Raw genomic sequence first — 14,109 nt, 5'->3', positions numbered from 1 at the left:
CTTGGAAATCATAAGTAATGAACAATATTTGTTCTTTGACACAGCAAAAAGTATGATTAAGGATAATTGTAGGTAACTGTCATCCGTGAGAGAAATGTTTACGCAGTCAGAGTACCAAACTGTACCAAACAGCATTTAAACAGTTTCTCTAAAGGGAGCAGTAAGGAACTAATGGATACTGGTATATCCCCTGAGAACAATTTGACTTAAGTATTTTCAGATTTTTTTCTCCTTTTTGAATTTGGACAAATAGTGATGATAATATTGGTTTTAATGAGGAGACAAAAGTTTTCAATCTTACCCATGTTATCATAAAGCTGCTTTGTTTTGAAAAAAACTAAATTTGAAAAACATTTCCTCATGAGATTCCTGCTGGTGCCTTTTCTGGTCAGGCCAGCAACCCAGCTTACTGAAATGTGAGTTAGGTTCATGGCTAATTTGGTCTTCATAACATGGTCATTTCTGACCACTTTTGTGCCACATATATGTTTGACAAGCAAATCCAGCTAACTTTCTTTCTTTCTCTCTCTCTTTCTTTCTTTCTCTCTCTCTCTTTCTCTCTTTTCCCCTCCTTAAAAGAAGCAGGACATAAAATGCCATTGCCATTTCCTCAGACATTCATCTACAAAGCATTTACATAAAGCTGTATGACATCTTAATGGCAGTTGTTTACACCAAACACATATTTCATGATGCTGACAGATAATGGTCATGATTTTTGGTGTTTCAGCAGTAGAATAACAGCACATCCCTAATAAAGTGAAGGACTGGTTTACACAGTTTGGATTTTCACAGTTCACCCACTGCCTTCCGATGAACTAAGTTTTACAGGAGTGAAATACTGTGCTCATTTTGGTTTTATGCCAAGCTATACTTCAAAGCCAGAGAAACCTCATTGGTCTTGGGATGAATATTATTCCCAGAAGACAATGGAGGAAAATGTTCTGGAGAAAAATGATAACCCCGCAGGCAGGAAGAGTGGTTTATCCAATGAGCATTATAAAGAGTTGCATTAAAAAAAAGTCACCCCCTGGTGATAATTAAATGAAGCTTAAACTCCTACAAACCCTGATCAAAATCCATCACTAGGATCAGACTCCCATTACTGAACAGTACAAGCTGAGGTAATGCTGAGGCTAGAGATTAACAATTGCTTATTAGCAAGTACTAAAGTGGTATCGCAACAAGTGCTGACTGAAAAGTCACCTGTTAAACTGGTTGAACTTCTTCCATTTCCAAGCAGATGCTATGCAGAGGCTGAGCTTCATGCAAAGCATGCTAATACATTTTTATGGGTGGAGTGGCAGCCTTTAGTGCTGTGCTGTGTCCCCAGAAGCTGCAAAAGACTTAATTATGTCTGGATTATTTTTGCCTGACCAAGAGCTTGGAAATGTGTATGTATAGAACGCATCTTTTCTATCTGGATGACGCCTTTTGAAAGTGAAGCTGTATGTTCAAATCAACTGTAAAGATACAAGCACCTGCTATAATTGCTGCTAGATGAATTCTGAAAAATGACCAAGTTTGAGGGTGTATTTTTTTGCTATTATTTCTCTCACCCATAACTGAGAGGGCTGCAAGTGTGGGTGTTCACAGCAGAGGAAGGCGAATCTGCCGTAGAAGTCTCTTCAGCTCGTGATAGAAGTGCAGACACTAATTAGGACACAGATGAATCAGCCTGAGGTTTTTTGTGCTAGCCCCTACTCTTGCATCCACATTGACATTGCCTATAGTTTCCTGTTGTTCATCACAGTGATTCTGTATGGGAGCATAATTGAAAAGTTTTATTCAAGAAATTGCTGAGGTGCACTGGCAGAGCTGCGCAGGGTTGGAAGTCCACACAGTGTTTGCAAGCTTTTCCCTCTCCCCGACATTCTAATTCCTGGCTGTGTTTTCACGAGGAGGTTGAAATTTCTGGGGCTGCTGGATTGTGGGATGCTACTTTTCTGAAATTGCTCATCTCGTACACACCATCTGCTGAAAAATACAACCAGAAAGGCCTGGAGAAAAGAAGTGGAGTAAGACAAGGAAAAATAATCCCTCTAAAGCTCTTTGTGGTCTGTTCCTTCCACAGCCTGGCATGGCCTGATAAGATATGCATTAAAAACAGACCTGTGTATCCCAGATGACTTTGAAGAATATTGCCTTCAGAGCCAATTTTTTCTACTTTCTCACTAGATTTCTACTCCTTTCCATACTCCTCTTTCTTTGCTCTTCTGTAAGAGTACTGCAAATTAAGGTGTTCTACCTGCTCTTTCTCGCCTTGAATTTGTAGTCCTGTACCTGCAACATCATTTTTTATTACAGTGAATGCTGACTACCAATTACTACATTGTCACTATAAGTGCCATATACACATAAGTGTGTTATGGTGAGTTGCATTACAGATGACGCTTCATTAGTCTGTGAGTGAAACTACGTTTTGATGTCAAGTCCCAACTTGAGTGGTGAGACTGCTAGATTGAGAGAAATACATTGCTAGTAAGACCACCCATGTTAACGTATGACAGTAAGTGAAAATAAATTTTCTTTTAAAATTAGTAGTCTATTCTCAAGTCATAAAAACTTTACAGGACACAGATGTGTTGTGTGTTGTCTTGTTATTTCCAATGCTACTAAGAGAACACTGTGTTGTCTTAGTAGCATTGGAGATAACAAGGTTTTCTGAAACAACTACCATAATAAAGCTCTTTCTCCCTTCCTTTAAATGTGCACTCACAGAAATAATCCTGGAAATATTCTTTATATAAAGTTGTCTGTGAGTAGGGAAACTTATAAAGATGATTCAGTAATCAGAAAAAAATTTCATTCTATGTGTACTGCTCTTTAGCAATATAGAGTATTTTTAAAATATTCTGAAAATAACGTCAGGAAGCTCACTGAACAGAGCATTTTGTTCCAGAGTGCCCATTCTGCTTTCTAAAGAAGATAAATAAGCCAGCAGTATTTATGGACTATGTTTCACTGATGGATAAGACATGATGGAAAGTAATTGATCAAAGATCTCAACCATGAAAAGCAAAGAGTTTAATTAACAAGATAAGTGTTAAAGTGAGAGCACACTCAACAGATGAAAAATTGGACATCACTGAAATGACCAAGGAGAAGCAATTTGCATTAAAAAATACCTTTTAAAAAGAAGCAAAGGGAAGCAGAGACTGAACCAAGTCTCCTTCTCCCTCAAAAAGAAAATTACATTGGGTTCAGAATTTTTAGCCTTTAATGCTTATCTTGGACTCTAGATCCTGTTTGATGCTTGTTTGTGTGTCCTGAATAACACAACCTAACAAAAAAAGTCCTGAAAACGAAAACCAAAATAAACCCAAAACCAAACTCCAAAACCCAAACAAAAAACCCCATAGCAAAGCTCTGATTTTGCAGGTGATTTTTTTCTTTCTTAAAACAACATTTTTTTTTTATTTTTTTTTTTTTTTTTTTAAATAGTCCCATTCACTTCTAAATTTCACAAGGCAGAGGGCTAAGATGTCACTTTATGATGCTGTCTTTTGGTATCTTCGTACATCCCAGTCCCTCGTGTATTTAAGATAACATAACACTATGTACAGAACTTCCACTGACTTTATGGCGAGTATTTGTAGGGAAATAGTAAGTGGCTTGGGTTAGGAACTGCTTGCTAACCAGCAATGTTGTTATCGCTTATATGCCTACAATGTCTGAAAAGCACTGACGTGTGTGACAGCTGTCTCTGTGCTGCTGGCACTGTGGAGCAGCCTCTCTCCAAGAGAAAATCCATCTGTGCCAGAAACCAGGTTCTGGTAGGGGCTCATTCCAGGTAAGAGAATATCCCTTCACATCAGCCGGTGGTGCAAATCTAATGTCTTATTACTTCAGGTTTAAAATACAAGACAAATAGGCTTTATTTTCTTCACTAAGAGTGCTATGTGTGTATATGGGTACATGCTAATTTTTGAAACCATCAGACATACAAAAGCAGCAAAACATTATAATAGACATTCATCTTTGTTTGAAATGCTACTGGAAAATTCTTGATGGTGCAATAGTTGTGGCCATTCAAATTATTTTATTCAATACAACGCATCTGAAATGCTCCTGCCAGGTCAGCAGCTTCTCAGAAGATTTATACGTGTCTTGATTACTTTTATTGCTTCAGACACTGCACTTAAACCAAATCCTAACTCAAAACTCAAGTATTACATATAATGAGTATTTTCATCTCTTTGCAATATATAGTATGAATTGATTATTACATTTGCAGCTTTAGAGGTGACTGTTGTCAGCTTTCAATCATCTATCAACTTTATAACTTTTTGATGCTTGTGACTTCAATGTGTAATACTCTTTTTGCCTAAGAAGTAGAATACAGATAAATTATGCAAACATGATCTGGTGGGACCAAGAATTTTCTATAAAAATTACAGAAAATATGGGTTCTGGAAAATAAAAGTGTATCAAAAGGAAACATTCCACAAAATAAACCAGTAGTCTCACTTCCACTTATTTGCAGTAAGTGGTTCAGATAAGAACTCTGTTCTAGTCTATTCTGTTTCTTTAAAACTCTAATTTTAATTTGGAATTAAAATTCATGGTTTTCACATTGCTGCAACAAAGTGTTTTTGCCAACTTTTTGAACAGCGAGGAATCTCACTGCTAAGGACTGTTAAAGGACTACATCAAACACAGCAGCAAAATACACCAGCCATGCTTGCATGACATTCACAATTGTTTACTAAATTAGAAGTATGTAATATTGCACCGTGCTTTATGTTTTGCTTCATCAAAGGGTGACAACATTGATAATGTTGGATGTCCTCAGTGTTTATGACAGACCCAGGACTGAAATAATCTGTGGTGAGTCTCTGAGCAGCTTTTTACCAGATGTACAACTCAGTATTTGAAGGCGTGCAGAGCCTCAGTGATCTCCACAGACCTTTACTTAGATACAAACATTTTCCAGAGGAAATCTGTCTGCTCAAATGTAGCTCTTCTCTGTAAAAATCTGTCTTAATTTGTTCGGTTTGTTTCCAGAGGTACAAGTCACCTGTAATTTCTATGACCAACTCAACCGATTGTGTGGACATGAGAGTCTACACTCAGCACATGAATTATACCTGCTGATACTCTCTGATGGGGAGGATGATTTTTCTGTTGCACTAGACAGAGGCTGAAGGCACCAGATGTTCAATTTTGCCTTTTTTTTTTTCCCAAAATACCATCAATGCATATAAGCTATTCCCTCCCTACCCTTAAACTCAACACGTGAAAGTCCCTCAACCTGTTGTACTTGCAATTCATTGGCAAAAAGTCATTGGCCACTAGTTTTTGCACCTGTAGGGATTTTCAGAATGAGGGAAAGAAAAGCGATTAATACTGCAATGACATACTCAACAGCTTTTCACGGCAAAGTTCCTTACACGGAAGGAAATTTCTGGACACATCTGTTAGCTACTGTCAGATGCATGATGAGAAATTGCCATGGGCTATTAAAATGTACTTATTAAGTTTTGTGGCCTTGTTACGCATAATTATTATGACATAAGTATCAATTAAAAGTGTAGCCATTTTAACTGCATTAGCTCAGTTTGAAGGTAATGTCTGCTCTGCAGTGGACAGACTTTATCTACCTAGAGGCAGAGATACAGGTTTTCTTAATTATTATATTTTTATATTATATATACTATTATATATTATATATTATATATTATATATTATATATTATATATTATATATTTTTATTATTACTTATTTCCAGGTAATACAATCCTTTGTTTCAGGACAGGATTTTCCATGCTTGTAAAAACTCATTCTTTTCTTGAAGGATTATTTTAATTAGTTGAACATATATAACTTTGAATTAAACATCATGTAACACACTAACTCTGGAAAAGTTCAGTATCCAAATGCTGAGTTAGAATAAGCATGCACCGGACCCCATGGTATATCTCTTGTACCAAAGTATAGCTCTCAGTGACACTGAAAATTCAGAACTAGACTTTAGAAGACAGGTATTATTTCTTCAGTACAGAGAGTGCAGATGTTATTTTTCACATGCAGACTGGTTTTGTTCCCGGCTGCAGAAAACAAGATGAAGCAACAGCAGTCTGCTTCTGTGGGCATGGGTCAGTGCTCCAGGATAAAGTGGCAAAAAATTGCAAAAGGTGCTTATAAATGCAGAAACAGAGATAAGACAGAGATCGATTGTTTGTTTATTATTTTGACTTATTAGCACTTAAAGAAAATCATGCCTATGATTTCTTTATTAAAAAAAAAATGCCTACATAGATTATTTTTATATATATATAAAACACAGACTACACAAAAACCCATTGTATAAGTGTGGATCTGGGAATGAAAATCCAGAATCAAGCCTCTAGCAAGCCAGAACTGTACTTGGAAATCTTTGCTGAGGATTATAGGCTTTTCCCTGTGCCAGTCTTGCACCAGAGCCTGAAACCTTGAGCTGGGGCAATTGCAAATGGCACATGGGAAAAGTCTCAAAGCAGCAGAGGCAAGTGGATAACAGTTGACAGGGAGATCCAAGGCCTGGGACAGAAATGCTCTTTTGCATATGAAATCTTTTCAGAAATGTTTCTGCTGCAGTCAGTTTTCTCTGTTCCTACAAAGTCGACCGTGCATCAAGAAATAGCTGCGGTTGATTTTTATTTTATTGAGGAAGAAAAAGGAAATTGCCACTAATAAGCTCATTCTAGTTAAAATCTATTTGCTACAACATCCCTCAGTTATAAATTTTTAAACTGAAGAAGATCAAAGCAAAATGAACCAAGCCATGTTTCCGCAGATGAAGTACATCACTGGAATGCTTCTCTACTCTTCTGCCACAAAAAGAAGAGCTTCCTGAGCTTGCCTTGACAGTGTTCCTCAAGATGGTCAGAGAAGGACAAAGTCATCAGAGCCACCAGGACTGTATGCAGTAATACACCTCAAAAATAAAATGGGTTGTGCAGAAAAAGATGAAGAATCCTCACCATTTCATAGAACCGTGTAATGAATATAGAACAAAACATATCTTGTATTAAGAAATACATAACATTAAAAAGTGCCATTTGACTAATAAGTTTAAATGTTGATATTAATTGATTCTGAAAAGGGAAGATAGAAAAGATGGCAAGTCATGTAAAATCAAGATAAAAGAAAGTGATCTTACAAATTGATGTAGCTAGGAATGAATAGATCTTCACAATGATTGTCATGTAACATCTACAAGAAGTAATTGCAACCTGAAGGTTTGCTGTAAATTTAATCTTAGCAAGAAGTCAGCCCATTGCCTGTCGGATTGAATGGCAATTTGAAAGAAAAGCATAAAGCTGCAGCTAGTACAGGCATGTGCCTAGTAAAAGCAAAGCTAAAAAGATAAATCATTCAGGATAGGAAAAACAAAGTGTATATACGCAGTAGCGGTTGATACGCACCTTTGATAGCTACAGCCAGCTCTGCTTTTAAAAGAATGGAAGTATTTCCTAATACCAAAATGCCACTGGAGGTAGCCCGACAAGTCAGAAATAGTCTAGCATTTATTTCTGGGACATTTCTTTAGCAGTATATGATTGAATATATTTTTGGTAACTCTCACCCTGCTTTAAATCAGTTGGCAAGTGCATTTTAGACACTGAAATAAATTAATGCTAAAATTATAGGAACTTACTAACATATTGCAACAAGGAGATTTCTTTTTGCATGCTGATTTAGCCTAGGGACTTCCCAGGAATTAATTTACAAAAAATTTCTGTCAGGCAAAAAAAAAAAATAGTGAAAACTACAGAAAATATAGGTCTTTCTTGCATAGGTCCATAGCAAGAAAGGAGAGATATTAAGAAGATGTATTATTAGGTATAAAACAGGGACTTAGTAAACAGAGAAATAAGGAAGAGATATTTTGATGAATATGTGATAAAATCTTACAGTGGTTACAAGTTATGTCGCCTGAGATAAGTAAAAATTAGTAGTATACACTGTTAGAAGAAAGGGATAATAAAATGAGAAAAAGATAGCAGGAGCATTTCTCTTCTCTGTTTCTATCTTTCTTTAGTAAGGAAATGCAATGAATAATTAGGGCATGCATTTCTCTGATGGACACAGTACTGGTCATATAGCAAACTGAAAGCTAAACTTGTGGGTTTTATCTTTATTTTAAAATTTTGATGTTCTTAAGAAATTTCTAGGGATAGCATAGTGAACTGAGGAACAAAGAATGGAATAAAAAAATGGGGTACATTAAAAGCATTAAAGTAATACATATGCATGTTGGATGAGGCTTTGAGTAACCTGATCTAGTGGAAGGTGTCCCTGCCCACGGAAGGGGTGTTGGAACTAGAACTTTTAAGGTTCTTTCCAACCCATACCATTCTATGATTCTATGATTTCCCAACTGCAGTTTAGCTTTGGAAATGGCTAAAATAAGAGTTATAGCTTTTGAGTTAATGTTCAAGTTATACACACAAAGAGGAAGATTTTCATTAGTTGCCTTGAGGGGGATGTGGGCATGAAAACATAGGAAGTCTAATGTTGGGTAAATTAAATATCATTCTTTTTCATCAGAACAAATATTGCTCTTTCTTAAACAGCAGTGCATAATGCCTGCAGAAAACAAAAGCTAAAACTTTCTAGAGTATTTCATTTAGTACATTATGTAAAATTCAAACACTTGTCCTTGTGAGTCTTCCAACACAGCTGATTTTATCAACCAATCTCTTTTTTCTCTTCAGGAAAGAAGTCAGCTTCCCCTGACTATGGGAGAAAACAAGCAAGTCCATTTAAATTAATTCAGCTTATGATTCTTCTTTTAACCAACAATGAATTGTTGGTCATCAAGTATTTAAGAGCCGATGGGAAATTTAAAATAGCACTGAGAATACAATGGGATGAAGGGGTGAAAGCTGATATTCTATATAAGACCAGTTATTCTTATATGGAACATGACTTTGTTTGGAGTATTTACCACAATTTGGGTGTGACTGCAAATTCTCATTGTTGTGGCAGGGTCATCCCATGCAATGAACTCCAACAGGTGGTGAGTGCTGAACAATACAAGGTGAGTGAGAGGTACCGGCTGCCTCAGGTGGCACGTTAAAAACAGTAAACTCAGAAGAAATACTGAGCCAGAGAAGAAAAAGGCTGCAAAATAACAAAGAAAACTCACAGTTGACCTTAGAATTGCAAAATTGTATGTTGTGTTTCATATATTAGAGGTGTTTTGTGTTAGTGGGGATTTTCAACCACCCAAGGTCAGTTTTGGGGGCACTTCCACTTATCCTATGTCTGTAATTTGATGACTCTGTATGTGTATAGTGAATGTGTAGCACCTACATAGTTTTTAAAAAAGATTCATCATTTTTTACCTGCTTATGAGATTTCCTAGGAAACAATGCCCAGAGCTGCATGGGTTTTATAAACAACTTCTGGTTGTATTTCAAACTCCTTTATACCGATAAATTAAATCTCTTATAAAGTGATTGTCTAATTAAAGATCTACTTTTATCAATTGTGCTTTAGTATATACTTGAGCTTTCAGAATTATGGTTAAGCACTTGAATTTTAAAACTCATGGATTATTGCATTGAACACCAGGGGTCAAAGCAGTAATACCACCATTAACTCTACTTGTCTCTCGTATTGTCAATAAGCACTATTTTAGGTCCTCATTTAAATTAGCCACTTCTTCTAAACTAGAGATTACTCCTCCTGTGGCTTCTTCTAAGGGACTGGAAGCTCAAAGGAGAGTGTGCTTAAAACACCTAATTTTTTGAGTGGTCATTAGCAGTAACCATTGGAAGATTATTGATTTCCTCGCAGTCTGGAAATGTATGGAGTGCTGTATAATTACAAGTGTCTTTGAATAATGGAATGTGTATGATTTGATGTTGTAGCATGACTATTTAGTTGCATTTTTAATAAGGTGGATACAGCTTACGGGTGGTTTTGTATGGAACACAGAGAACAAAGGGCTGAGTTGGAGCTGATACCTGTTTGTAAGAACAGTGATGCCTATTCCTACCACTACAAATAGTTTGCGGACTCCCAAGGAGGTGCAGAGGAAAAGAGACTTCTTCGGCATCCTTGAGGCAGCCAGCTAGTATCATCTTCAGGAATTTGCTGGATCAGATGAAGATACCAACATGTTTAGTGATTGTTGGATGGACTTCGGTGGCATGACCTTGTTGGTCCACTGGGCAGCTGTCACAGCCTCTATTGGAAAGAAGTGCCACAGGTTTCCCACCTGGCATGTGAAGAACAACTTTTTTTTTGTTTTTTGACCTCACTTTTTTTTTTTGCTCTATGCCCCTAAATTTTGCTGGAGAAGATGGTAAAGAGTCTTTCTGTACATATCACTCGTGATTTGTAGACCACTACTGAGGTAGCTTTATCTCCCTCTTTCTCACTAGTAACTGCTCTCTGCCTCCTTCCACTTTCTCTCTCCAGAAAAACACTGTTGCCTTTTAAAGGCACTAATGAAACTGTGTTGAGCCCGGAAATTATAACTGATTGCAAGTGGAACTTGCCAGTTTTAGGAAGGGCTTCAATTTGTTTGGATTTGGCTCTTCTGACTGCTGATACCGCTTCAAACACAAATGAATCATAACTAATGGTAAAAAGGAGGAACTCTTGGATGGGAGGGCAACAAGAGGAAAGCAAGTTCAATTGTAAGATGCAAGAGTGGAATATATTGTTTCACAGAATAAGTGCAACAGAGATATTCCAAAAAGTACATATGGTCCAGCTCCCAGATGAACTTGTGCTGTTAGGTAATTCTTAGATATAGGACATCTGTCAGGTGAAGCTGTGAGGTTGCAATAATACTTCTGTTGCTGAAGCTATTACCGTCTTAATATACAAATCTTGCCAAGTCCATCTGAATATGAAACATACTTAAAAAATGAGTTCTATGCAAAGGAACTCTGCCTAAAATAGGCTATTTGCAAACAGAAATAGCTGAAGTTAATGTGAGAGAAAATCCTGTCGTAAATTTCACGTTTCTTAACTTCTCTTTTTAAAGTCCCCAGAGCATGTTTTTACACCATAGGGTTGTTATTTTTAATAGAAAACTGTTCTGGTGGATAGTGGAACTGTACTTTAGTTTCTCACCACTGTTTCTGGAGAAGGGATACTGACAGTGTTTGGAAAGTGCTTTGATACCCTCACAAAGATGTCATGTAATTGCAAAAAAAAGTCAGTTGAAATATATGTCTAGACAAATCTCTGCTTCCATATGCATGACATTTGATTCCTAGTTTGTAAACACTTATTTATTTTTTTTTTGTGCATGGATTGTTAGCTTTTTTTCCTTGTTAAAAACTACATATAACTATAAATTTCAGTTTCTTGTAGCTGTAATTACTGCATTTTTCTTGTGGACTGAATAGATAAGGTAGAAGCTATTGATTCTGTTTTTCAAGTATTCTGCCCATGTTAGGAATTCATCACCTTGATGCAGCCAGTTTATTATCCTTGCTATGTATAAATACTTTCTACAGCTACCAGTGACTGTACCATACTGTAGTCCTTAAATTCAGTGTCTGCAGCTCAGAGCGTGGATATCTTTGTTGCATCAGAAGCATTTTATAGTGACTAAAACTTCATGACATGTCAGGAACAAGAGAAAAGTAATTAAATAAATGAAATGTCAATTGTTGTTTTAGACAGAAAATCAATTCTTTTTGCAGGAAAACTCTTCCAAATTTGGGCCTTCGCAGTATTAGGTAATTATCAGTCTTGTGATCCTAATTTAGACCATTGCTTCAGGAAAGTCAATAGGTCAAAATTAGCTACTCAATTCATTGATGTGGAAGAAAGCCATTCATTTTTATCACGACCCTAGCAGGAACTGCACAGTCAGAGGCTATTATAGATGGGAATTTGGTCTGTATGTTGAAGCCAGATTAAGCTGGGAAGACATAAAGAAAATAAATGTTTTTTTGCTTTGCTGTCTGTCCTACGTCTTGTAATCTCCTTAGTACTTATCGGTGTGTATTACCATAGAGCTGAGTGCCATTTTGAGGAGTATTTGCAGAGACTAGAAGCACTGAGAATAAGATATCAGTAAGTGTTTCAAAAAGTAATCACACATTGTTTTCTTAGTACAGGAAGAAGATATTAATGCTGGAATGAACTCTTACTCAAATGGAAAGGTCAAAAAAGCTGCAATTGGATAGCTGGCCTCTGAAAAGTATTGAAGTATGGACTAGATATCTACTTGTCCAGCTATGAATAAAGCTGTTCAAAATTTATGCTCCTAAGATGAGAAACACACCCTTCTAAAACTTTTAAAGTATCTTTAAAAGCTATATTTTTTTTTAAAACTCATCAAGTTGTTATGTCAGCTTGAACTTTATCAACAAAAAATCAATTGATTTATTAAACCATAACCTGCTGAGTGAGAAGAAATATGCAATGTGATTTGCCTAACAGCACATAACTCTTAATGAGTACTCCATGAACACTGCACAAACTAATAAAAATTATAGCTAGTTTCCAAATACTTATTCTCTGGAATAACTTTTGTTTTTCTAGTTCTTTTTCCTGATGAGATGTGCTCTCCGTAATACCCTTCAGGTTGCAATGCATGCCACAGGAGATCAGTCTTAGTCCTTATTATGGGACAGTTTAATAGATGGCCACTTCTTACTATACACAATGGAGAGGTCACTGCAGTTGTGGTCGATTTGTGCTTATCATTTTTGGGATTCCTGAATGCAAGGATTGAGCTTAGTCCTGCCCAGCTTGGACATTTAGAAATTTCAGTCTTCCTCTTCTGTAGGCACGCCAAGCTACAGTTTTGTTCTTAATTGAAATCCTGACAATGATTGATCAGCTAGTGATAATAGACTTCTAGACAGACAATACTAATTAAGTGTTACCAGTAGTCTGCCCATAATTCACACTGCTGGAAATTATAAATAAAAAATCTATAGGTGTTCAGGTCTCTGCTGGAGGAAAAATATTATCTTGGCTTTTTTGTTTGCTGCCAAGCAAAAGGTACCTGACTGAGGACCTTCTGTCCCATCACAAGAGATTCATCAGCTACATAATGTTTCTAGTTTATAAGAAACGCGTATTATGTACTCAGAGACCACTTGTTTACCTGTGATTTGCATGTTGTTTCTGAACACAAATGCCTGTAAGTATACACATTGTTATCAGGAACACAAATATTGAATTCTCACAGAAACATGGGTCTGCTTAATGATGGAAATTTGAAACAAAAGGCTCTGAAGTGCTCTTACAACAGCGTGTTAATCTGTCCAAAGTAATGATAAAACCTTTAAACTAGTGAGCTGTAATTACAGCAATAAGTAATTAGTACATTTAAAGGGCAGAAACAGTACTGTGCCTGAATTCAGTGGAGGGTAGCCAGGCAACAATACAAAGTGGCACTTTGAGAGGCAAATGTGAGGAAACATGCTTTTTCCTGAAGGATAATTATCTTTAGATGGATTAAACTATCTGAGTGCTTTTATTAAGAGAGTTTTGGGCTCTCAAAAGCTGAAACTGTCTGAAACAAACATATATGCAGCATACATCAGATAGGTGACATGAGTATCTTCCTTTGTAAAAGGCTATCAGATTTCCTACATAGCCGGTAAAGCAACGCCAAAGTGGCTGGGCAGCTTGCAAAATCACAGAACGGAGGAAGTTCACGGAAGGAGGGTAGGCATACATGGTGACCTCTGTCAAGGTGCTAGTGAATAGCTCATAGTGCCCTCGCTCATTCTATGGATGCAGCATTTTGGCTGTCCACGCTATAGTTACTCATTCTTGTGTTCTTTTATGACTACTGGAACAACCCCTCTGCCAAACTCAGGAAGCTGTTTTTGCAAGAAAGCTGGGTGTAATTCAATGTGGGAAGAGTCTGCTGCAGGAAGGCGGGTGAGCCCATGCTGTGTTTTCTTGCACCCTCCCCAAACACTAACTCTAACACGTCTCTCCTATTGTTAAGCACCTCCTTGCCCTCCACACTATGCCAAACAACTTGCTAAAAACATCCCTGGCTTCATGCAATGAAGAATCTATTCTTTGAAAGCTGAAAAATTGTCCTATCTTGTTCTAGAAATTTGAAGCTGAGAGAGAAAAGAAATAACCTGGGACTGATCTTTGTGAAGATTTTTTTTTTATATA

General features: G+C 36.8%; 1 long non-coding RNA gene across 3 annotated transcripts in view; it reads left to right on the top strand.

Moving 5' to 3' along the window:
• The window catches only part of LOC128852386 (uncharacterized), a 47,893-nt gene extending 35,830 nt beyond the window's left edge, over positions 1–12,063 (top strand). The window contains exons 3-5 of one of the 3 annotated variants that reach the window (XR_008450205.1): positions 3,683–3,793; positions 6,779–6,981; positions 8,703–12,063. This is a non-coding gene — a long non-coding RNA (uncharacterized LOC128852386). The remainder of the gene's footprint in view (positions 1–3,682; positions 3,794–6,778; positions 6,982–8,702) is intronic. The other 2 variants (XR_008450206.1, XR_008450207.1) reach the window with 2 other exon arrangements.
• The last annotated feature ends 2,046 nt before the right edge of the window (positions 12,064–14,109 follow it).

Source organism: Cuculus canorus, chromosome 5, assembly GCF_017976375.1.
Source record: "Cuculus canorus isolate bCucCan1 chromosome 5, bCucCan1.pri, whole genome shotgun sequence".
NCBI lineage: Eukaryota > Metazoa > Chordata > Aves > Cuculiformes > Cuculidae > Cuculus > Cuculus canorus.
This window is presented reverse-complemented; position numbering and strand designations above follow the sequence as displayed.